The following is a 25,442-nucleotide window of genomic DNA, read 5'->3' as shown; positions in this document are numbered from 1 at the left end:
GCAGCTGGATTGTATTTTGGGTTTCATCATTAAATGTTTTGTATCTCTATTCAGTTTTGTTTGAAATAAATTTCATGCAGATAAATGTTGTGGGAAAGAAGAAACACTTTTTTGTCCTGAGCTTCTGAGCTGAGCACTTGGTTGACAGTTATCACTAAGACAAATGAGAGAGTGCTATGCTCAAATATGTAAGGTCTATTAAATGAAAAATTAGGCTGAAGTCTGACAGCCAAGGGAAAAGTCCATTTCTATTCCCCATGAAAATCAGAGGAAGTCCAGAAAAGTACTCCCGGAGGTGAATGTGCATTGGGGACTGTGAGATGCTATGTGCTACAGCAGGAAAAGCACTGCCAAGGTCCTTCATAATTACCAGGGAGTGATAAACCTGCATGTGATGTGACATGGTAATGGGGAAAAACTGGGTCAAATAGGAATTGACCATTCTGTTTTATGGGAGGCATAGAAATCTGGCACCAGAGACAAACAACTATTATTGTTGTACCTAAATCTTCAAATCTTTCAGGAGAATTACTGAGCAAACATTTGTCAACATGATTCTGTTCCTGTTTTGTTACCTCTATCCTTTATTGCTTCCATTTAATTACAGGGTAATCACTGCTGAAGTTTATGTTCCTGTCAGTTGTTTTGCTTCTGTAGGAATATCCATCAGCAGCCCAGAAATCTCAGACAGTCTCAAACGTCAGCTTACACCTATTTTTCATTTTGACATGGTTTATAGCAAATGTCATTACAAGATTGCATTTAAGCTTCTGGTGACAGCATGTCATTGTTCAATTAAGTTTTTAGACACCTCTTCTAATTGTATATTTCAGCACTTCATATTCCTATGATTGCTGCTCCTTCCTTGCCTTCCCCAGTTGTTTAAAAGGCGGTAAAATCTCTCTCCTTACCTCAAAATGTGAAGATTGTGTTGATTTTATTTTGTAAATGTAATATTCGATTTACACTCACAAAATTTGCAGGTTGACAAGTCCACACAATACAAAACTTTCTCATGAATCTGAGGGACAGGGTAATTTATACATTGCTGGAAAATTGCAGCAATGATATTTCCCCACAAGATGCTGTTTGGGGGAAATTCCTGTATGGATAAAGGCACATTTCAATCACTCTTGTAATGATGCCCTTGACTGCTCTGCTGAAGTACTCATAAACCATTCCATTCTCAAGGTTTTTTTCAGGTAGATGTTAAATGTTAAACATCAGTAAATGGGTAGATAAGGTGTCCTACTGTCATGAGATTTCTTGATGCAGCAACATAAACAAGGAGGTGCAAAGAAGCTGATACCAGATGGATCAGCTCTCTCATCCACCTGATGAAGACAAACAAAAACTCCATATAGGCAGTCTGAGACAGTTAATAGCACTGTTGTAGTTCTCATCACAGGTTCAAATGAGTTATTGGTTAGCATACAAAAGCAATATCTGGTAAGGATTTAGCATACAAAGGATTTAAAGAAATATTCTTGTTTTCTGGTATGATCTTTGTGATAGTAACACAGCCACAAACACCTTATGGAAAAAAAAATAAAAATAAAAAACACAGAATTTTGCATGCAAAATATTAAAAAATCTTGATGAGAAAATATATTTTCCAACAATATTTCTTAGTTACTTACTACAAACTGACAAATGCATGTGCAAAAAAAATGTCTTCTCAGAGGGTAACATTTTATGTGAAGAATTATTTAATTACATTTCTGGAGATTAGGCAGTTTTTTTTTTTCCTATTAAAGAAAGAAATAAGAACCTAAGTTAAATCTTTGTATGTGTGGAATATATCTAGATATTTATTCTCATCCCTTCTTGTATTTTCCTTTTGCCATTCTCTTTCTATTTTTCTAACCACATTCTCTTCCTAATTGTATTCACATTCTTTCTGTGTATTAGATAATTTTATATTTTCTTTAAAAGCAGCATCAATCTATTTCAATAGTGTGAAGTCCATTTTCTTTTTAAGTTTTGTTAGCCTGAGTTATTTTTCATCTGGTACAAGTCATTATATCTTCAGAGATTTTGTTATCTCTGAGCTCATATACACCAAGATAAGATTTGAGATCCTTTCTTCTTTTTTTTTTTTTTTTTCCCTTTTACTATGTTCTTTTTTATTTTTTTCCCCTCATATGGTCTTTGGGTTAGCAAACAAAATCTCCCTTTGTAGTGGAAAGTGTCTGACTCATCCAAGTACATCTTAATAGATAATAATATTGCCTGTGGCCAGGATTTTCAAAGATAGGTAAATTACACACCTATCTATCTCAAATCAGCTTTCATTGGATCCTTCATGACCTTTGAAGAAAACTGAATGTTCATTAATTTTTATTTTCTTCCATTTAGAGTTTGTATTACTCTTATAATAACTACCTCAGACACCAAAGAAAGAAAAAGTGAAGAGCAAATGTTTGTTTAAAGAAAGGTAAGTGAGCAAGGGAGCCACAGGCCAGGGAACAAATGAGTTCCTTCCTGAGCGAGAACAGAGGAATAAAAAAGATTGCAAACATCAGTAGCTGAAACTCTCATAACAGTGGAAATTATTAAGGGAAGAAATCTAGGCAGAGAATTTGTGTTCATCTAATCACGGACTTTTTGGAAAAATCTAACAAAAGTCAATATAAAAAATAAAAATAAAAAAGGAAGCTGAAAGCAGTTGTTTTCATGATTTAATAATATGCAGTCTCAACAGCAGAATTTGTTAGTTGTTAAGTTGTTTAGGAATGTTAAAGGTTTTTCATTACTTGAATTCTCTAAGTCAATGTTAAACACTTTCATGAAAGATAAGTTGTAGCTCAGCAGCATGATGGATGTGGTGATACAAAGCCTGAAACCTTTTGGCTGTGCTGTTTGGAGGTCAGACCAGGAAGTCTTATAGAACTCTGTAGTCACAAAACATTTTCATTCAACCATTTTAGTGTTACATACATATTTAAGAAAGAATACCTTTGTACAAATGAAAAATGAAAGAGAAATTTTTACCAGCTTTGACCAGATCTACACAACTCTTCAAAGGAGAATAAATAAATAAAATAAATGTGAGAAACCCTCTGCACTGTCCTCATGCTTATTGTGTTCCTCAAGGCAAGGCAGAGGAAGAAATGAATAAAGTGATAGCTTGGGGGAAGTATCTCTGGAGAACATGGCATTGTCATTGGGAAAATAAATGAAGAAGGATGACATGTAGGAGAAGAATTAGCAAAACTGTTCCTGACATTTGTTAGAAAAAAAAGAGCTCCCAGCAGCGTTGCAATAATGCAATACTTTAACACATGTAGGAGCACCACAGAAACTGAAAAGCCATCAACCCTCGTTGACAAAGAAGTAGGGGATTAATTTTGTTTAAATGAAGTTTTAATTGGCTGCTTGAAAAAAAAAAAAATTAAGTTTCATCCAGTTGTATTGTATTGTTATTACTTACATCTGCGTTAGAGCAAAAAGAAGGAAAACTGTAAAGAAAAGGAAAGGAAAACTGTACTCCAACTGTAAACTAGAACAAGCTGAATATAGGTTAAGAACATCGCATTTGACAAAAGACAAAATCAGCTATGCAGTACAACTTAGTTTCTAAACTCTACAGCCTTTAGCTAGATCTAAAATTCTGTTTCTTCAAATCCCTATCCCTGAATTCACATTTGCTTCTAAGGCTTGCAGAGAAATGGAGAATTTGAAGTCCTGTGATGTGATCATTTCTCCTGTTGCTCTTGAATCTGAGACTTCTGTTTCTGCTCATGCTCACAGCAGCTCCAGCAGACACTGGTAGACAGAGCATGAAAAAAAAATCCTCTGCGGGAGTCCAGAAGGGAAAAAAATGATGGTCCTTGACCAAGGCAAAATAAACTCAGAATTTGTCAGATTCAGGTGTGACTTGTGGCAAGTCACCTGTCTAAATATTCATAGGAAAAAAATGAGTATTTGATTACTTTTAAATTGGGTCCTTAATCTCTGTAGGCCTCATATATTCTTTTCCTTACAGAAAAGGGTTTTAGAAGTGTAAAATTACATGTTCTTAGAGTCCTTAGAACTGTTTAGAGAAAACATTCAGACAGGTATAAACGAAAAAAAGTTTAGAAATATGTACTGGTTTAATTTAAAGCCAAATAAGAGAACTTTGGAGACTGCAATTCATTTCATTCATGGGCGATTCATTGAGATTTATATCAGTCATCATAAAAGCTTGGATGCCAGTTCCAGCTTTCCAACAATCAGAAAGCTGGAGTGAATTTTCAGTTTGGGATTTGCTTTAACTGCCTAAAGTCTCACAATAGAAATTAAGTGCAGTCAACCAGGTACTGTGTTGCATAGGTCACTACTTCTGCATTTGTTTTAGTGTTTTAGTTGAGTTTACCTCCTGACCAGCTTTAATTTGCAAATATAAATGTTTATGACTACAAAATTGTGCAGACAAGCTACATTTTTGTACAGATGGCAGAGTTGGAAATTCAAGTCTCTGATTCATTTATGCAAGTGCCTCTCTTTGCATATCAAATGGCTGGATATGAGATACCATAAGCAGAAGCCTTGCACATATGTATTTTGTGAACAACTGCTGGAACACCAGAATAAATATTTGGCCCTTATTTTACCAAAACCTACCATATAAACATAGTGACAGATGTCACCCCCTTTTTATTGTGGACTTATTGATATTCCCAGGGTTCAAGGGACAATCACTTATGGTTTATTATGGTATTAACTAGAAAGTCAGTGTTAGTGTTAATTATATATCACTTTCTTTTTTCTTTTTCATTCTTTTTATTTATTTATTTATTTATGTTTACTAAATTGCTATTTGGACTGGATTTTAGGGGAGGGGAGAATAGTCACTAGATTTTGACTTTTTTTTTTTCATGTCTACTCTTTCCAGCTACTCAGTGTAAGTACATGGGTCAGCTTTTAAGGAAATATTTTTAGGAAGTCTTTCCTGTGTGAAAAGAAGAACATTCGATATAGAAAAGGGTTGTTCACAAGCAGAAAATTCCAGCAATTAGTTGAGGTCAAGCCCTGTGTCCTGTCTGGACTGCTGTGGGGAGCAGAAGGGAACTGCTCGTGGGCAGCATGGGTTGGGTTGGCAGCAGGCTACTCCCAGCTGCCCTATTTCCCAGGCAAACATATGAAAAACAAACAAAAGTCATAAATATTTGTTTCCAAAATCAGCTAGTTAATGATAGAGAATATAAAAGTCTCATGAAATTATAATTAGATGGAACAATATTTTGAGAGCTCCCAAAAACACAGACATAAGTATCTCATTGAAATAAAACCCAATACACATGAACTTTAGTTCTCTCATGAAAAACAAAATAAAACAAAAAAGCAAATGTGGAGGAAAAGCTCTGTGTATTAGACAAGATTATTAATTTATGAAAAACAACACAGAGTAAACATTATTGCTTTGTTTGATGATATTACCAAGCACCAATAAGTAAGAAGACTCCAATCTATTACATTATATATTTATATAATTCACCAGGCTCATCTTGTGATCTTTATTCATGTACTCTTCTGACTTTATGGCAATTTTGTAATCATTATTCAGCCTGTATAGAATCATATACTTCTGTGAATTAAACTGAGAATCAATTTTCTAATTAGCATTACAATTGTTAATGAAATGAAAGATTACATGAGTTGCAAGTGCACAGAGACATAATGCTATCAGGCATTTAAGTCAGACATATTTAAAATATACACTTCCTATTAGTCAAAATTTCCACTTCCTGCTGTCTCTAGAGTTTAGCAAGATCATAAAACTGGAGCAGCATTTCATGGAGTTCCTTAAAGTTATTATCACAGTATTAAATAAGATCTTTCCTGCAAGGGAAAGAAAATGATTGTTCTCTCTCCTAAGCTGACTGTGTAAAATGTTCTTCAATAAAATCCAAGAAATTAATATTCAATGATTTACAGTAAATCTCCTGAGCACTGGAGGTTTGCTCTAGATGGGAAAAGCAAACACTTATGGGGTACATTATTATGATGGCTTATGCTAATTAAATTGAAGCAGAAATGCTTAATTTATGCTTTACCATCAAGTGCAAAGGGGAAAATTCTTTCTTGGTTTAAGCTTTATCTTGTTAAGAGGATTTACCTCCTTATTTCCTATAATAAAGAGCTATTTTTGAGACTATACTGAGAAAGCAGAGACTTGCAGAGCTTTTCTGCTAGTTGCCATGACACTTTGGATCTCAACCTACAGTTCAATACAATGGCTGCAATTAGGTTAATTAGAACATTATCTCAAAGTACACAGCTATTGTAGAAAAGAAGAAACATTCTCACTGAATATGCTGCTTGGCCACCAATACATGATATATATATATATTTTTAAATTACATTTTATAAATATAATGAATAATTTATTTCTTTAGGGGATGCTTGATGTTTAAATATTGTAACTCAAAAAATAAATACAAGCTTCATGTAATATTATATTAGGACATTTGAATGTAAGTTATTTTCTTCTATAAAATAATGAGAGAAAAAATCCCTCATGAAAGATTATACTATTTTAGCTCATTAACAATTTCCAAATTCATAGGCCTTGATGAAAGATCACACTCAGATATATACATATATATATTAATCTTGTTAAAGGAATATTTTTGTATTATTCCCTACTTCTGCATGCAAATGTGATTAAGCTTTATTTTTTCCACTATCACAGCAACTAGACACTCTTATCTAGGTAAAGGAATCAATTGTGCTAGGTGCCATTCAAATAGGAGGAAAAGATTTTGTTCTACACCAAAAATAGGAGGCAGGTGTAGACAGAGAAGTACAGGAAATAAGAAAAGAAAATGGTTAGCCTGACGAGCTGGGCCATCAGCTCATCAATAGGCAGCTTTTCTTCTTGTTGTTTCACTAGTAATTACAAAAAGTAAAAATATACAGGAGAAAATGCAGAATTTTATGCATTCTCTAAAAATTAAGCATGGAAGGAACTGCTGAGGAGCCTGTGGAAGAAATGCAGTTCCACTGAAATCAGTAGGAGTTCTGTCAATGATGCCATGACCCAGTTTTTAAGAGTGTACTTTGTAAACTTTTGACTTTAAACTGTTGAACTTCTGAGATAAATATTCAACTACCTAACATTATTTTGTCCAGATCTATGTGGGTGACAAAACTGGCACTCAGACTGTGTGCAGTATAGAAAGTGGACCTCGGTGCTACATGATGTAAACTGCAAGATTTCAGCTCATCTTAGGAAACAGACTGGACCCGTCAGTGTACTCTGTCGTCCCCAAAATATATTCAAGTGCACTGCCCATCACCCAGAGAAGCTGTACACACTGTATAAACCTGCCATGGGCAATGACTTAGCAGCATACATTTCATGAATGTCATAGCTGTCGTTGTGAAATATCAAATGCCAAGATTTTCATAATTTATTTCCGCATATTTGACAGGCAGGGACTTTTTGAGGACAGAATTCTAAATTTAAACACTTGTTTCTGCCTTTTAGTGTCTCAAATTGGTTCCCATTCCCAACCCCATTTATCAATCATTTTCACTAATCATTACTGTCTGTATTTATCTTCTGTGATCACTAACCCTCTTTTCTCCACATCCTGAAGATAGGAAAGTTGCTGCCAGACATTACGAAAACTAATGAATATTTCTGAAGTGAAAAGATGGAATACTGACTCCCCAAGGAAAATGATTGCAAAACTCCTTTGAATTCCAGGAAAATCATGTTTTCACTGATAAGGAATGTTAGATGGTCAGCTAAGCACACAAGTGTATCTCACCTAAGGGTGGCTTACACTGGCCCTCTATGGTTTTTGCCCAAAGTCCAGAAGCAGAGTTCCGGTGTTGAAATAATTCTTGATGTTGTTTAATTTAATTTTTCCGTCTGTCCAAACATCTCAAGTCAATTTTTTTTCCCACTTCTTCACAGATCTTTACAGGATTATTATTGTTATATTCTAATCCTTTGGTTCTCTGAAACAATTAGAAGGTTACTGACCTGGCACGTTAGGTATATCTGACAAGTCAGAAAAAAAAAAAAAAAAAAAAAAAAAACACTCCCAGAAAATAAAAATGCCCATAAAACCCAGATAACATGAAGTTCTCATACCTTAATATAGACCAAGCACACCACTAAATCCCAGTTCTCTACACAGGCACGAAGAAATTATTTTGCTCCATTATTTTGCTCCATCTTTAAGACTAACAGAGCAAAGTATTTCAGACCACAAGACGAAACATTTTAACCAAAATGAAATCTTTTGGTTTCCTCTTTTAAATATGAAGGAGAGAAAAGCATGATTTTTTTTTTTTAATCAGTCTGACATGATTGCATGTAGAAAATACTTGCAGTGGTCTTCTACTCTACAGCTATGCTGTGAAGCTCCTCCTAGGACAAAGCCTGACATAAGTGGCCTGATTTAGTTCCTAACTTTTAATTCTTGTTTCTTCGTTCAACCTTTTTCATTGTTCTATCTGTTCAATAGTGTCTGCTCCGTGTATTTATGGAGTATGCACATGTGTATCCAACAAATAATAATACCGTGTGAGGTGTTATTGAGTGAATCACAGCAGAAAAAAATAAAATTAGTATCTCAATAGCCATTCCTGTACTTAATCAAACAACCATAACCTTTGTAAGCAATTTAGAGGCTGGAAACCTGCCATAGTACACACTTTCTAGCTCAATCTGTAGCACTTCATCCTCTCAGTACTGTTTAGCTCCCAGTCCTGAGCGTCAACACAACTACCGTCACATAAAGTTTGGACCCAGAGTAGTATTTTATCTTCCAATTGAAACATTTCACAACAAATAAAGAAAGCAAAATCTGAAATTGTGCTCCTTAAGGCAGCGAAACTTGAATGTGAGACTAGGATATGATAAAATGTGTTAATGTGGGTAGATTCACAAATACCAAACACAGTAAAATGTTAATTTCCCAATGTTACTGTTTTTCTCTTCTGTTTTCATTCAGTTTTGGTAAAATACATCTCCTCCTCTTCCACTCAGCTACGAACACTGCCACCAACCCAGTTTCACATTGCTGTGAACAGATTACATGGATCTCTCTCTCAGCTCCCTATTTCCTCTCTTATTCTAAAAACCAATCTACCAGAAGCAAGAAAGTCCATCCTCACCTTATCTAACACCTTTTCTCCCTCTTCTCTCACAGTTAGTGCCCTTTCTTACCTTTTTTCTTCCGTATAGCTAAAACCCTGCTCACTTCACCCAAAGAAGCTGACAAACTGTGATGCTTTAAACCATACCAGTAATACCTTCTGCCACTTGTGATCTGGAAAACGTCAGATATTATCTTGTCTATTTTTACTTTACATTCTTCAGTGAGATTATGTTTGTACAGTGCATGGTGCAAATGGAAACCTGCTTCCCACTGGCCTTTCAGCAGGACTGCAAAAAATGAAAACCCACCTGTGGGTGCCAGGGAGTTGGCAACAACCTTGTGGGATGTAAATAACTTTTTGATTCACTGTTCTCAAGCTTCCACTGATTATTTTTTTTTATGCAAAGTCTGTTCATAATCTCATTTATTGTCCTCTACTGTAGGGTCTCCGCAGCTGTTTTGCTAATAATAAACGAGCACTCCCCTCTGCAGAGCTCCCCCCCCCTACATTTTCCTTGTTCTGCTTCACTTACTTTCTTACTTTACACATTTCTTCTTAAACTTACTAAAAGGAGAAAAGGACACTGCTTTTCAGGAGAGCAGAGACACAAAGGAATGGGGACAGAGAAAAAGAAAATGAAAAAAGAAAAGAAAACTCAGCTTCTCTATAGCACATATTTGAGTACTCAACAGTGGAGATCTGGCTATGCATGTTACCTGAGTAATGCAAAAGCTCAATTCTTGGTTTTACAGCATGGGAGAAACAGGTGGATGTCCAGTGCCTCTGTCTGTCAAATTGCAATTGTCTATGGCAGTCAAATTTCAAAGTAATTTGTAACAAAAATATCACAGAGAAAAAGAGATTCAATCTCACCAAGGAGATAACGCATTGGTTTTTTTGTTTGTTTGTTTTGTTTTTATCACGTTATAAAAAACAGTTTCCATTTTCATATATGAAGCAATAAATTCTGAGGTTTACAACCATTAGTTGACATTGCCCATATTAGGGTCTCCAAGATTCTGTTTCCCTTTTGTTTATGGAAGGGAGCTATGGCTTCCTCACCATTATGGTCTTCTACAGTGTCTTTGAGCAAGTGTGTGTCAGTCTCCCTGGGCAGCTATGTATGATCTCAGGTAACTGAGACCATCTATTTGTCTCACAAACTGACAATTCTGCATTATATTTACTTAAAACGTTTTACATATATTAAACCAATATACATGCCATATGCTCTCACTTACAGGAGCAGTTCATATTTCTCTTGAGTATTCTGTCTTTAATTCACTGATGCAATGCAGAGATTGTTGATTTTTTACTAAATTTAGTAGCAGCAAATGCTACTTCATTAGTGCACCCTCCTAGGGTTTGCTTCACAATAAATTCTGCAAAAAGGCTGCAGACAGGGTGCACACAATATGGGATTTTTATTTATGCCAAGATTCCACCTGGGGCAGTAAAAAACACCAGGCCCTTCAGGCTTACAGGGGTTGCCACTTCCTGGCTTTTCTTCCCTCTTTGCTTTGTTAGGGTCATTCAACCCCAGCCTGAGCACACACACAGATTGAAATGAAGTGCAGTCTTTGGAGTGGGGGAATAAGAACTGTTAAAACTGGGATTAGAGGGAGAAATACAAGCAAGGAAAAATTCCCAACCTTCAGTTCATTATTCCATGACATATCAATTGCTCCTAGTGAATTTTATGTGAGAATGTATTTATGCGCCAGATCAATTGCTCTACCAGAAAGAAACCTGCCGTATAAAAGCACCTGTCTGAGTCAACATATATGCAACATAAATAAAGACTGAGTACAAAGTACTTTGCCTTAAAGGCTTGCCAAAGGTTTATAAAAATAAAAGTAAAAAATAAATAAAAAAATAAAAAATAAAAATCACCTCAAAACAGTTACCACAATCATTAAAACAGAAATAAACATCTAGTCATAAGTCAAGTCTACCCCACAAGCACACTTTGACTTTGCTATATAACATGTACATACTGGAGAAAGGCAAATTTAGTGGAAACACCAATTAGTACTCAAGAATATATTTTAAGAGCTACTTTTCAGTAGTACAAAAATGCTTACAGGTCGCGGTTAGGGGAAGAGCCTTAACTGTGATACACATGGCAGCACAGGCTATGAAAACAAAACCTTACTTTGAACAGCAGACTGCAGAAGTACAAGAAGTGTCCCCCGCTGCCACTTGCTGGCGGGCAGGCCAAGACCCCTTGCCCGTACCTAGCCCTGCTCTCTAGGGTTGGATCCAGAGGCAATAGCAGACCTACAGATGAATAACTCTGTTCTTGTTTGAAGAGATCTTCAAGCATCAGTGACCTTCAGTAAGCATGAGATCTCTCCAGGTTGCTGTGCCCAGCTGAAGAACAAATTCAGATCTAATCTGATCCTCCGAAACTGATGGACCTAAAAGAAAACAGAAAATACATTACAAATCTCTAAAAACTCACAAGCTGCTTTTCTTTTTTTTTTTTTTTTTTTTTTTTTCCCAACCAAGGTGTATTGTTTACATTGAATAGGGGAAAGGACCAGAAACTACTTTATTCCCATACGAAATCCAGAATACTTCTTCACCACAGACTTTAAGAGACTTGAATGTTATGGTGAGGAACAGCGAGATACCTGCAACGCAGATGCATACTCAAATACTGGTGTCATCAGACAGTACAGCACAGCCAGTAAATCAGTGGACTAAGCCAATTTGCTCCAGTAAGAGAGAAGTATGGATTTCATTATCCAAGGCCTTCTCAGGGCAAGAGCCTTAATGGCTGCAATGAGCTCAGTAGGAAAGGGTAGCATCTGAAGGCAGAGAAAACCTCCGATAGTTATAAGTACTTCAATTTTTATCCCATAAACAAATCAGATGGGATGAGCTATGCAATAGCTTTTTTATGATAATTATATCTGTTTGTTTGGTCTTTTACCAGATCGTTAAAGCTACTGAGGTTGCTGGAGAGCCATATTTTTTCCCTTGAACCGTTTCAACTGTTCTTATTTGATTGTATTGGAGTTTCATGATGATAAAGATTTATAAGTAGTCAAGAAAAGATACGTTTAAAAAGCCTTCTAAATAAAAATAATCCTTCCCATTTGAAGGAATTGAAGCAACATTGTTTGTTTGTGTTTTTGTTTTTTTTTTTGTTTGTTTGTTTGTTTTTTGTTTGTTTGTTTGTTTTGTTGTTGTTGTTTTGTTTTGTTTTTTTTTGCATTATGAAAAAGAGGAAAACAACATGTTGGCAAGGTAAAAATATTTTAATTTTTCCGTAATGTTACAGAGGAAATGAGGAGGCAAGCAGAAAGAAAAGAATTTTAGTAGTGAGGTTTGGCACAAGTTCAAACATAAATGTTTCTTCTTGCATTGGGATTGCAGGATCAGGTCATAGGAACAAAATCAAAAGTAACCTCATTCTAGCCTAGAATTCAGTTCTGGAAACAATTATTAATTTGACTTAATCTCTTGCATTGGATTGCAGTTTTAAAACCATGGGATGAGGCAGTTGGAAAAGTGTGAACTGACACAAAGACACGTATACCTAATAGTGTTTCCACTAGAACATTCAATTCTGAACTGAAATTTAAATTCACACTTCTAATATAACACAGTACAGTGAGGGCTGGCTTAAAGGAAATCAAGCTCTGAGACACCTTGTAGAGCAACACTTCAGTTTTACCATTTAACAGTCTGAGAAATCAAACTATGACTGAGAAATACTACTTTATTTCTACAGTTACTGCCCAAATTTTTGAACATGTGATTAGATTTAGAAGGATAGTGTTTTCTAATTATAAACAGTTGTGTCTATGAATTTTAACAGCTTTCTGTAGCATGCTGAGTCCAATGACAGCATTTACCACCTGCATTGCAAATCTCAGAAATTTAATTATAATACTGTGCACATATTCCTGCAGTTTCAGCATCAGTTACTCTATCACATTGATATTATTTATTGTACATGCTTAATCTTTGCACTTTCTAGTAGATTTTCATATGCTTCTTTGTATACTACACAGTAGTATGGAATTTAGACAGAAATTTACATAATTTTACAAGATGTAAACTTACCTTCTATTCAAATCAATTAAATATCATCTGTCTGTATATTACTTTTTTTTTTGTTTGTTTGTTTTCAAAGTCTCGATCACATCAATATGCAGCTTCATTTTCAGGAAGCAGGATTTCATACGGTACATTAGAAGTAACATTTCCTTCCATTAAAACATTCATTTACATTTTTAAGATGAGACATTTTTCAAGAAAGTAATGAGTTTTGAATGCAACATATTTTAAATCAGTATACAAAATGTTTGTTTTTTGAGGCCATTGGTCTTAAATTTGCCATGGTCCCAACATCCAGTCTGCATTGCCATAGTCACCCTGTCACCGTCTCGGGGGGGGGGGGGGGGGGGGGGCGGGGAGTGGTAGGAAATGAAGAAAGACAAAACATTAGTTTAGGAGACGCAATAGTCATGGCTTGATTTTCCTTCTAGCTCTGGCAGTGAAGATACAGCAAAGCCTACTTCTCCAAACTCTTCTTTTCCACCAGCATTTCCAGCTTTCTGTAATTACATAGGAGTTGACCTAAGTGACCTAAGTGGGGGCTCATAGCACAGCAGCTTTGACATGACTCTGGATCAAAACACAGGAATACTGTCTCCTGCTTAAATATAAACTATGTTAAGAAAGATAGTCCCATGCAAAATGTTTACCTGAAAAGATGTTGATTTTATTCTCTACTTCCATCATCAAAAATTCATGTATCAATCAAATCAAAATTTAACAATACCTTTTTCTCAATTCTTTTTAATAAGAGAAGCAACTATTGGGAACTACAGAAAAAAAAAAAAAAAAAAAAAAAAAAAAAAAAAGGTGTTTATCCTTACCGGGATTCCTCAATATTATTTTTCTGTGAAAAATAAAACAAAACAACAACAACAAAAAAAAAGCAGAATTTTAGTAGTAGAAAATAGAAAACAGACACTGTATAAAACAGAATAAAATCATTGATGTTACTATTGAAGACAGTTTGGTTAGGGTTACCATGGCTAAACTCCACCCTGCTTACACTGCTTCTCTTTATGGTGCCACCAAGGAAAATTCCTGGATGTTCCATGTACCATAAAAGACTTCCAGTCCCCCTCAGCTGGTGCTTTGGATGACTTTAAGATGGCTTTAAGTCATCAGCATCTAAGGACATTTGTTCTGTGTTCACAGCCTCTGCAGGAAAGGAAAGCAGAGGCACTAGGGGAGAGCTGGTGTCCGGGACATCAGGAGTGGTTTTCAGTTCTTGTTCAGGGGACTGCAAACCTCAAGCACTGTGGGGAAGTCCCATGATGTGGATGTGCTCGAGGCTCTTTGAAAGTGCTCTCAGGTAGTCTGAATGCAGCTGGGGTATAGACTTAAAGAGCTGCAGACGGACAGAATAGTTATATTTTTAGCCTACTTAACCACAGACTGGCATGCTTTAGCGTTGTCTGCACTACAAGGGAGTGAGAGACTTGCTTCTGCGCTACTGGCACTGACAATAACATTTGTGTTCAAACAGTTGAGCTTGCAAGTGAGCTTAAGGAATACTTCAAATCACTCTCTGCAATTACCAATCAAATAGTACATGAAGTGAGCACTGTTCCTCCCCCTGTCCTTACAAACACATTCAGTATACTTTAGCAAAGAAAGCCTATCCATATAAAATGAATCTTGAGCAAATTATTGAGCATTTACCCCATTAACTTTCCTCTTTTCCTTTTTTTCCCTTTTTCCTCTTTTTTTCCTTTTTTAAGTTGGAGGAGTCACATTCCTCCAACTGCAGAACACAAAACCTTCAGTATTACTGATACACTCATAGAAAATTAACCAGAAAAAAAAAATAAAAATCTTACAAGCTTGAATATTCAATAGTTATCAATAGAGCCTTGGTTAATTCTGTACAAGTTATCTTCATCCAGGTCCTGTGGTGAAATTGGCATACAGCGGCATTGGACATTCTTCTATAGTCTAATGTAAAAGTCTACTATGCCTTCCAAAGCCCCGTACCCAAAAACAAAAAGAAAAAAAACAAAACAAAACAAAACAAACACAAACAATATAAAAAATGCATCCACTGCTCTATCTTTAACATATCTATTTCAAAATCAGATGTTATCCAACTGACTTTCTCAATGACTTTTGGAAATAATTAAAGAAAACTTAGGGAGTACATTAAAATATATATATGTGTATATAATATGATTGCCATAATACCTTAAAGTGGCTAAATTCAAAATCATAAGTTCTGATGTATAGAAGCCATAAAATTCCACTGATAATATATTTTTTTTCTTTTTACTTTTAGTGGAATTTGGCTAAAGTATCATATGCTGAATACTTCAGAGAAGGAGCTATGATGTGGTGTAATGGTATATATTTGGGCACAGACTTCAGGTCTTCTTCTAATATAACTATCCTGCAGGAATTTCATTAGATTAGAACTAATTACTGGCAAAAAAAAAAAAAAAAAAAAAAAGCATGATCGGGATCCAGTACTATGAAACTCATTTCACTCATTAGACAAGCGAACAGCATTTCCAAAGAGATGATGATATCCTTGCGTTGAAAGCTGTGTATAGAAAAGGCTCGAAGACTGCTTTCAGTTAAACTATATGAGGCAAGGAGGGGGAAAGTAGAAATGAATTTAAGCAGAAGAGAAGGAAAAGACATACGTAACCAAGATATGCTCCAACCTGTAGCACTTCTGCCTGTCATCCTCAGATGAAAACAAGGCAAACTCTTGATATTGAGGTGACACCAAAAATAGCTCATGTAAGCCTCATATTACACAGATGAGGAAAGCAAACAAACACATCATATCTGAGTCTGCTGAAGATATAAAGATTTCACCCTATAAAGCAACTATTATATTTCCTTCGGCCTAGCAGTCACTGGCTCTGAGGCAACTGCAACAGCAAGATTTTATTTCTGTCGAAGCAATTGCAGAAGGGGTCATTCATGCTGAAAGAGAGAATGAAATAAATATGCTTCACTATGCAGACATTTTCATGGGAAGGAATGAGGCTTGTACAGTTGGGGCCCAGCCTAGTCACAATGTCCATGACCCCAAAGAAGTCTGCCACAAGTGCCACCACTGCAAAGCCAGAATCTGACCCCCAGAGGAATAAGCATCTGCAAAGCTCTGCATGTATTTGTATCTATGTCTCCTCCAGATGATAGAAATGTGAGATATTTTTTAGGTTTGTTGTGCATGAGAACAAGAAATGCAGCGCTCCAGAAATAGCTGAACTCAGTGCATTTGCCCTTAATACTGTTTTTGACAGGAGAGGGCCAATGAAAACAACACACGCTGACAAAAGAACTGATAATGATGAGTAGAAAAAGAAATGACATTGTTAGTTCTGCAAGATTCTTTCCTTCAAAAATGTTTGTGCCAATACTGGCACATAATTCACATCTTTAATGTTCAACCTTGTTTGCCTTTAGAAAGTAAATATTTGTCAAATCACTGTACTCTCTGAAGTTCCTCTGGGTATAAGACAGAAATTTCTCCTCAGACACTGAGGGAGACTCAGCCAGAGGGAGACTGCAGGAATTCAGAGCAGAAGATAGAAGCTCAGGCCTAGATGAAAACAAAAGATCTGAAGAGTTAGAGTTTGACCTAAGGCAAAGGTCTGGCTAAAGTCTTCAGCTCCATGGCCGTCACACAGAGCGATCAAAGCGAGGGATACGGGGTTTTAGAGACCAACCCCTGAGTGTTTCAGAGTCAGCCCACTTGGGAGTGTCATTTACAAAATGGTGGAAAGTGCCACCTGCAGACGAAGTTTGTGCAGGCTTTTCTGCTGGCCACAGACCTCAAGCATATTTTTTCTCCACTAACATCCCTCTGCAGTTCTCCAAAAGCCCCATTCCTCAGTAAATCACCTCATATGACAACACTGTAATGACTCCCATAATACCAGATGGTCAGTGAAGATCCTAAAATATCAAACACTTATTCTAGCGTATGCTTATAGCTGGAATTTTCAGGAATGAAACAAGGCAAAATTTTCAAACTGAATAAAAAATTTGGAACTTTTCCTCCCACCCATTTTATTTTCAGGAATATCCAATTAATTTTTCAACACGTTTTGCTTTATTGACTTGCAGTGTTCTCTAACATTCGATGGGCAGTTTCTACTCTGGGCATCAAAGTAGCTTAGGATACCTTTGCAAATTGCAATTTTTATGCAGAAAATATGTTGTCTTTATCTACATAAAAGTGTCTTGCCATTTTCATAGCTTCCTCTAACAGTGAAGATAGGGAATGGGAGCCAGCCTACTGACAAAGTTGAGAGAAACAAACAAACAAGAAAAGAAAACAAAACTTAAAGATTTTAAAGTATCTGTGTACAAAAATCTTTGCAAAATGTAGATTTAAACTACCTTGAATTTAATTTCATAATTAAACAAAGGAAAATTTGAAGCTAAGGAAATTACCAAAATAAGATGGCTCTGATTGCATTTGGCAATATTTCCTGCATTATTCCCGTTAGCCACAAGAATAATTTGATTTTTTTCTTTGCTCTAGTCCTTCTGAGACAATGTCAGTGTTGAGTCCATAAGCATTTTGAGAATTAATTAAAATGTCATGAAATAGTTATTTCATTAGCATATATATGGTCATAAAAATTATTATAATTACTTCTTAGAGGTGGAAGAGAGTTAAGTTTGATTGATGGAATTAATGAAAATATGGACAGTTCCAATATACTAAATTGCAGAAACTTGGAGAATTAACTATCTACTATGCAAAGTTATAATAATTACTGTAAGCACTTAAAAAGATTAATATTCAACAAGAATAATGTATCTTAGAGCCTAAAATACCCATTGCAAATTACAAATGTATTTTCAACTGTTTATACCATATTCAGAAGAGAAATATCATTTTGATTAACTTCCAAGGTCTCCTAGATTAATAGGTATTTGCAAACTTCCAGAGTACAATCAATCCCTTCAATCTTGTTATCAGATGCTAAACAGCTGGGTGACCTGATTTAAGTGTATGATTTTAAGGAAGTAATAATGTATAATAGTTTTCAAATGCCTGCTAAGAATTTTCAAGCTGTATAATACACCCAAAAATAGGCAAGTAAATGATATTAAAATAAACATTATAGTTAACATTGGAATGCATATCAACTGCTTCTGCAGCCATAAGCAACCTACACATAATTTTATTTGTTTCTTTTAATTTATTCTGTTTTAAAGACCTGCAACACAGTGATGATATCCTTAGAAGCCCAGGTGAACCCAACTCTGCAAATCGGAAAATTCTTAAGCTGAATAAAATCCTTGCAATTCATTAGCTGAGACCCTCTTATGAAAACTACCCATAATTCACAAGAACTTAGGGCCTGAGCTTTCTAAAGAGTGCTATTTCAGAAAAGTATCCCTACCCTGATAGGCAAACCTCCCTATTACTTACAACATACACTTATGTTTTGGGGTAGGCTGTCCACAATAAAAATGACCTCCAAGATCTGCTTGGTATCCCAGCTGCAACAAAACAGGCTGATATGAAGCACAGCAGAGATACTTTAATTAGTATTAGCTGTCCACATACCACATTTCCACATGCCAGGTTGTTGATTTCTTTATTTTTTTTAAGCAACTGCCAAATTTGTAAAGAATTATTTTTTAGAAGCATTAGCTGCATTTTAAAGGTCTTTTCTTTTTTTATAAGACATTTCCAATCTCACACCCCCCCTCCAATCACACAAACAGTTCGGACCAAAAAAGCACTATATGGTAGGAAGAGGCAGGAGGGAGTGGGCACACACAGCTGTACAAGCTGCTGCCAGGGAGTTTGTTTTACATCCTTGTATTGATATGGACACTTTGACAATTGTTGTGCCAGCTTCTCACAAATGCCATGTTTTGCAAAATGCCAAGTTAAGCAATTATTTATTTTTTTAATGTATTATACTTTGAATTATTTTCCTGAGGGAGCATATGGTAGAAGGTGACACATTTAAAATGGTCTTGCTGATGGCTGATACCTGGGAAAGTGGAAGCTTCTCCAGACGGTGTAAATAACTGCAGCCTCTCATTGCAAGATTTGCCTTTTTTATTCTGCCTGTGAAGAAATTACTACCATGGACTTGCGGTGTCTCCTAGCAATTTGAGTGCTCTTTTTCTTGAGCCATAGTCCTCATACTGGCAGTTCCAGGGATGAAATTTTATTTTCTTCCTCTCAGACTAACCTTTGGTTCACAATCCCTTGAAATATACAACACATGCTTCCATAAGACTGATTTATCTCCAGCACTGCAATACCATAACAGGAGAAGAATAAAATGAAGTTGAACTAGGCTACTGCTATTTCTAAATTAAAAAGCAGCAAGATGATCATAGTGTACTAAGACTTATTTTAGGGTTTGTTTTCACTTGAGCATTACTTGATTAAATAAGGAGCCTTTAACCTAAGGGAGTGCTTGGTCAGTCAAAGAAATATTCTGCTAAGGAAATACTTTTCAGGATAACTTTTATCCTTAATGGCTTCTTCCAAGGAAGGAAACAGAAGTAACAGGTGATAGAAGCAATGTTTGATGATTATCTTTTTGTACCTCCCTATGCAGCAAAGTAGCTACAACCTACTTCCAAAGTATGATTGGAAAAGTCTTCTTGCAAGAATAGATGTCTTTGCAGCACATTACTGTCCCTAATCTGTACCTTTGCACCTGTCTCATGCCTTGCACAACTGCAGGACTGCTCTTCAGCATAGGCAGTCTGGGGCCAGTTGGCAACTTCTGTTTCATGCAGGCTGAACTTCCCTTTGCAGTGGAGCTCAGCTAGCTTGTTGTAGCTTCTCTTTTTGTATTTATATGGTCAGTGTTTTAAACCTGAGTTTCTTCCCTTCAAACAATTGTACTCCCAGTGTGAGTTAAGAACAGGTCTTTAATTATTCATTTTTCTGAAATGTAAGCACTATCTCAGAGCAAATTTATGTTTCTGATCACTCCTCAAAACTAGGCATTGGAAAACATGCACCTCTGAATGAGTATAATGGAGTCACAGAGGAACCTAAGAACGGTTGCACAGGTAATGGTGTCTACTACCCCCCAAAAAAGCAAAGTACCTTCCTCCAAAATGTATTTGTGACATTTCAATTTGAAACACAGCAACAACATTAGAAATGCAATGTATTCTAAACCAACTTCACATGCATACAGATCATTCATCGGGACTGGAAACACATCCTATCCCTAATGAAAGTATTTTCCAAAATAAACACAAACTGGAAATATATCTACTCTTGAAGCTATAAAGGATGTACAACAAGAAGTAACTGAGTCGAGATGCCTCGTCCTACTTGGTCCTGCCCGTGGCCCAGGTTCTGCAAAAGAACCCTACTGTCTACTATCGCTGGGAATTTTTGTCACAGCTCCCACACAATTAGAATTCTATCAGTGAAATCATTCACTTTTAAAAAGAAAAAAGAGTTGTTCTTGTTGGATATTTGAAATAGGACCTCAAGTTCAACAGTATTCCAGACTTGTAAATAGATACATTTAAAGACTGACATTTTTCAAGTAGAACTGTCAGAAGTATTTTATATTAACTTCACCATTTTTTATTCTTAGCAGTATTTAACCATTGTCCATATAGGGTTTCTACCTCCAAAATTCAGGAAATAGAAATGTAGGGACAGCATTGAACTCAAATTGCCATCTATATAAAGAGAAATAGAGTAAAAATATTTTTAAAAAATATGAATAAAAGATACTGCTGACTGTGTTAAGAAAGGACAACCTTTTTTTTTAGAAAATCAAAACAAAACAAAAAACCTCTTTGCCATGTTTTTACTTAGATTTACTATAACCTAACTTATTTTCCAACTGATTCTGTCAAGTGATTCTTATATTTCCTGCCAGTTTAGAAAAATGCAGGTGCTTGCATCTTTGTGGATATTGGATAACTTAGTCTAACCTACTTTTCTTTCCTAGAAATATTCTATGGTCTCTTATGAATGTTACAAAAGATTCACAAACTGTTGCGTACAGTGGCAAAAGCTTACATTTCCAAGATTGTCATTTAGATGTGCAGAAATTTCACCCTCTTTTTTCCTCCTCTTCCCAGTAGGCTAGACTTTGATAGGAAAGCCTTTAAAAGGTATTTTTATGCCTTCTAAAACCTATAGAAAAAAAATAATGCAAATTATGAATCTCCTGTGAACAGTTACCTGTACTCCCACAGATTAAAATGCATGCAATACATTGAAAAATACTTTTATATATACCTTTAAGATGACCGGTTGCATCCCAGAATTACTATGTATCCCAAATGGCAGAGGGCAGTAATTCCCTGCATACTGCTACTTTTTTCCCTGTCCCTGAAATAACCAAGCAAATAAACACGTAAATAAAATATACAGAAACTCAGTGGGTGGCAATCCAGATTGGGTTTCAAACATGTAGTAGTTTACTGACTTAAAGCATATGAAGGTATTGTTGCTTGGAGGTAGCAGCTTTTTCTTCTGATGTCCTGAGGATCAGAGCTATCACTCTGTTCACATCTTCTGATGTAGTTGAGTTCTTGAAAACGTACAAAGAAAAAAAATCTTATAGCGTGTAATTAAAAAGTACCCCATAATACAGAGTCTTGAATGATGACACAAAAATCACATCCTTATTATGGAATTTGATTGGGTGAATTAGAAGTCACAGAACAGGAAACAATTCCCACTGAGTTCTGGGGTGGTTTATAGCATGTGCACCTCTCAACATTTCATTTAGGCAAACAAAAATAATTATTTGAATGGAAGGAATAAATCTGCTAGCAAAATCTGATCACAAAATCTACTTTGTTTACAGAAATCTGAAGAATATTCCTGTCCAAAGACCTAATGACAACTGGTGCTGAAAAAAAACAAACATTCATAGCCTCAGAGTATATGACATATTTAATGAATAGTGGCTGCTGTTCACAGTTAATGTACAGAAAACTGCATGTTCTTGCCTGCAGTACACTAGGCTATTACTTTATCAAAGATTCATTCCTTAAAAGTATATTGCATTCAGAAAAGAGAAGACTAAAGTATCTCATGATATTGTCTATGTAGGACAGGTGCTTTACAGTATTACTACAGAAAAATAATATGCTTTTTTGACTCTAAAATACACCATTTTCTGCTCATGACCACTCAGTGTGGAAAATCATCGGCTTCAGCCATGTCCACTGATTCACTGAATACTTCTCCAAAGACGTAAGTTTGGTTCCAAAGGTAGCTACCTGTCTCTGAACAGCAGGTAAGGCCTAGCCCCATACCTTAACATTTTCTGGTCTTCTCCAGTGCTTCCCCACAGATGTAGAAGGTGCTCTCTGTACACAGCAGAAACACTTTTTGCACACCAGTTTGCAGACCCTCCTCAGCTGCATTTCATCCACAAAGTATAGTGCTTGTAGATCTAGAAAGATTATAACCTTGAAGATAGTGTTATTATTTCTGTTTTTAAACCATCCCTTAGGCTTCATAGTAGTTAGCTGTGTGTTTCATTACTAAGGACGAGGAAAAAAATATCTTCAGTTTTCCTCTATCATCATTCAGTCCAATAACGTTTCCCTTTGTAATCAACCATATAGAGATGTCCAGAGGTAGGAGAGAAGGAAAATAGTTGTATTAATAGCTCTACCCTCTAAAGGAGAGCCCCTTCCCCATTGATGGTGGGCATAGAGCACAATTTTTCTCTCCTTTGTTTCCTCCTGTTAGGACAGAAGAGCTGGAGAGGACCATCCTATGCCATCTTCTGCAGGAAACATACTATGAGTACTTCACTCAATGATCCTTATGGGTCATTGAATCATATTTTGATTCTATGATCTTTTTGCCACAGCTGAAGGCAGAGTGAACAAGACAGAAAGAAGCCTATCTTCTGAAGATGTCTTTATTCTGTTTCTTTACACAAACTATGTATGAAAGCAAAAGTTTAGAAATGAAATTTCAAGCCTTTTTCTTCAAAAATCAGAAATATTGATACTTATGTTTCTTTATGGGGCAGAAGGTAGAAGAGGTAAAAATTGTTTTCTTGGATTCAAACGTTAGACAGGAAAGCTGGGATGTTCTGCTGTAGTTGAAACACTGATTCCTTAATCTTGGCACTTTTATAACCATTGTGAAGTGAGCAGTAAGTAATAAGCCCTGGAACATTATCATTTTGCTACTAACATCTCGTAAGTGAAGGTGACCTTTTTTTTTTTTTTTCCTAAGCTATAATATTCAATGGCTAAGCAAACATTTCCTCCCCCTTTCCAAGTAAAAAATGATAGTTTTAGTTTCATTTTCTACCTTAGCAGCACTTCTCTATTACTAACTTAACTAGATACCTGATTATGCAATAAAGCGTTGATACATACGTGAAAAAAACTACATGTTATGACACATGCAGTCTATGCTAAAATATATGGAGCCTTTTATAGGCCACTGCTCTGGGATATATATTTTTACTCAGCATCTTTGATTATGCTGCCACCAGCAGCTTTCAAGACATAAAAAGGCAAATGACAGGTGCTGTCACTGACTCAAACAAAAGCTGTGGAAATTCACTGAGCATGTAATACCGTAGATTTTAGCAAAGCTAAAAACCCATGGTAGCTTTGACTAACTTGATCTCTCAGAAAGCTATTTGAGGAAGAGAGTCACAAAATAATGAATTGGATGTAGAGTTACATAACTAAGAATCCCCCAAGGTCTTGTCTGCTGCCTTATCTCATAAGTTGTAATGATTTTCATGTTAGATCAAAGAACAGCGTAAAGTAAAATTGAGATGAAAACAACTATTTCATTGCCCTCAAGTGTATAGCTTTTGTTTTAAGACACTCTTAAGCAGCACCATAAAAGGTATTTCTCTTTATATAAATAATTTTTATAAGTTTTTTTCTGTGATGGTGCAAACAAGTCTGCCATTGAAAGCACACATCTTGTAGCCCAGTTGTATCTCCCAGGTAGCTGATAGCCAGGTGGAGCTGGTACTGCCTTTCCATTTTTGGTGAAGGAAAGAAGTAAAGATTGCCTGCACAAGAAGAGAAACAGGAAGAAACTTAGCTTGGAATTTAAAGAGAAAAGCATGCAGTCAAAGTACACAGAACAAAAACAGTCAGGAAAGCATTAAATTTCTCATATGTAAGCAGGAAGAGTGGCATTTGCTGTCTTGTGGGTCTTGGATTTGGTGGCATCACAGACTGCAAGTGGGATGGGCACACTTTTGGATTCACCACAGAGAGCTGTGTCTTATGGATAACACTGTGGGCATTAGAAGGATTTCCCTTCTCAGGGGCTAGGACTTCAGAAAGAAGTTATGGAAAGTAAGGAAAGAATGATGATGGAATTACAATACAATCTCACGAATCTGTAGTGACAGGATACCCTGAGCACCATGAGATATGGCTAATCAGATTTGGAGTACTCTGACTCCCACAAAAGCTCAGGGAACAAGAATTTCTGAAAATTTTATACCATAAGCACTGTTACATCATTAGCATGCAATCAATTTCTCAGCAAACAGTTTTTCAGCAGAGATCAATCTTGCCAATAGTTCAAATATTAGTAAATTGTTAAGGTCAAAAAGGGCAACAATGCTTAATATATGTTTGACATTTTAATGAACTTTACAGTAAGTAGGAACAAAGAGATCTTAGCTCTGTTCCATAAAGCGGTGTAGAAGACTATACTTGAATCGTGCATTTTTAAAAAAGTAATGAAGTCTCAGATGTTTTTTTCCACTAACAACATATTGTATTTACAGCAGTGTAACAGATTTCATTTCCACACAGATACAGTGACATGGATAGGTGATTTTAAGGAATTATCTACTAAAAGAAATAAATTATTTTCCAAACTCAAAGGCAAGTCATTTTTTCCCCTTCTTCATACATTATGAATGAATTAATTCTCCAATATTTCTTAATACACAATTTATTATTAAAGTTCAGGGATAAAATCGCATGAAACATGAAATGAAAATGCTTATTATCAGAAATGGAAAACTAATAGTTTGTCAAACTTAGTTTCATCTTCAGTTCATGAAATATTCATGATCACATCTTCAGTTGTTTAAATTTGATATTTGGGCTAATGTAATTCTTGCTCCCTCCAATGTGTTTTGCTTATTGAACATCAGTGTTCATTACTCCAAACCTGCATGTGATTTTCATTGGTCAGCTGTGGCTAACCACATAATCACATTCAGGAAATTTCCCTTTCTCGACTGGATGAATATGATTCTCTAAAACAGGAAGAGTTATTCATGTTCTCAAAGGCTTTGAAACACTCTGGGAGAGTTGGAAAATAAGTGGGT

Source organism: Aythya marila (genome assembly GCF_965140915.1).
Source record: "Aythya marila genome assembly, chromosome: 9".
In the NCBI taxonomy this organism is placed as follows: domain Eukaryota; kingdom Metazoa; phylum Chordata; class Aves; order Anseriformes; family Anatidae; genus Aythya; species Aythya marila.
Note: the sequence above shows the minus strand (reverse complement) of the source record.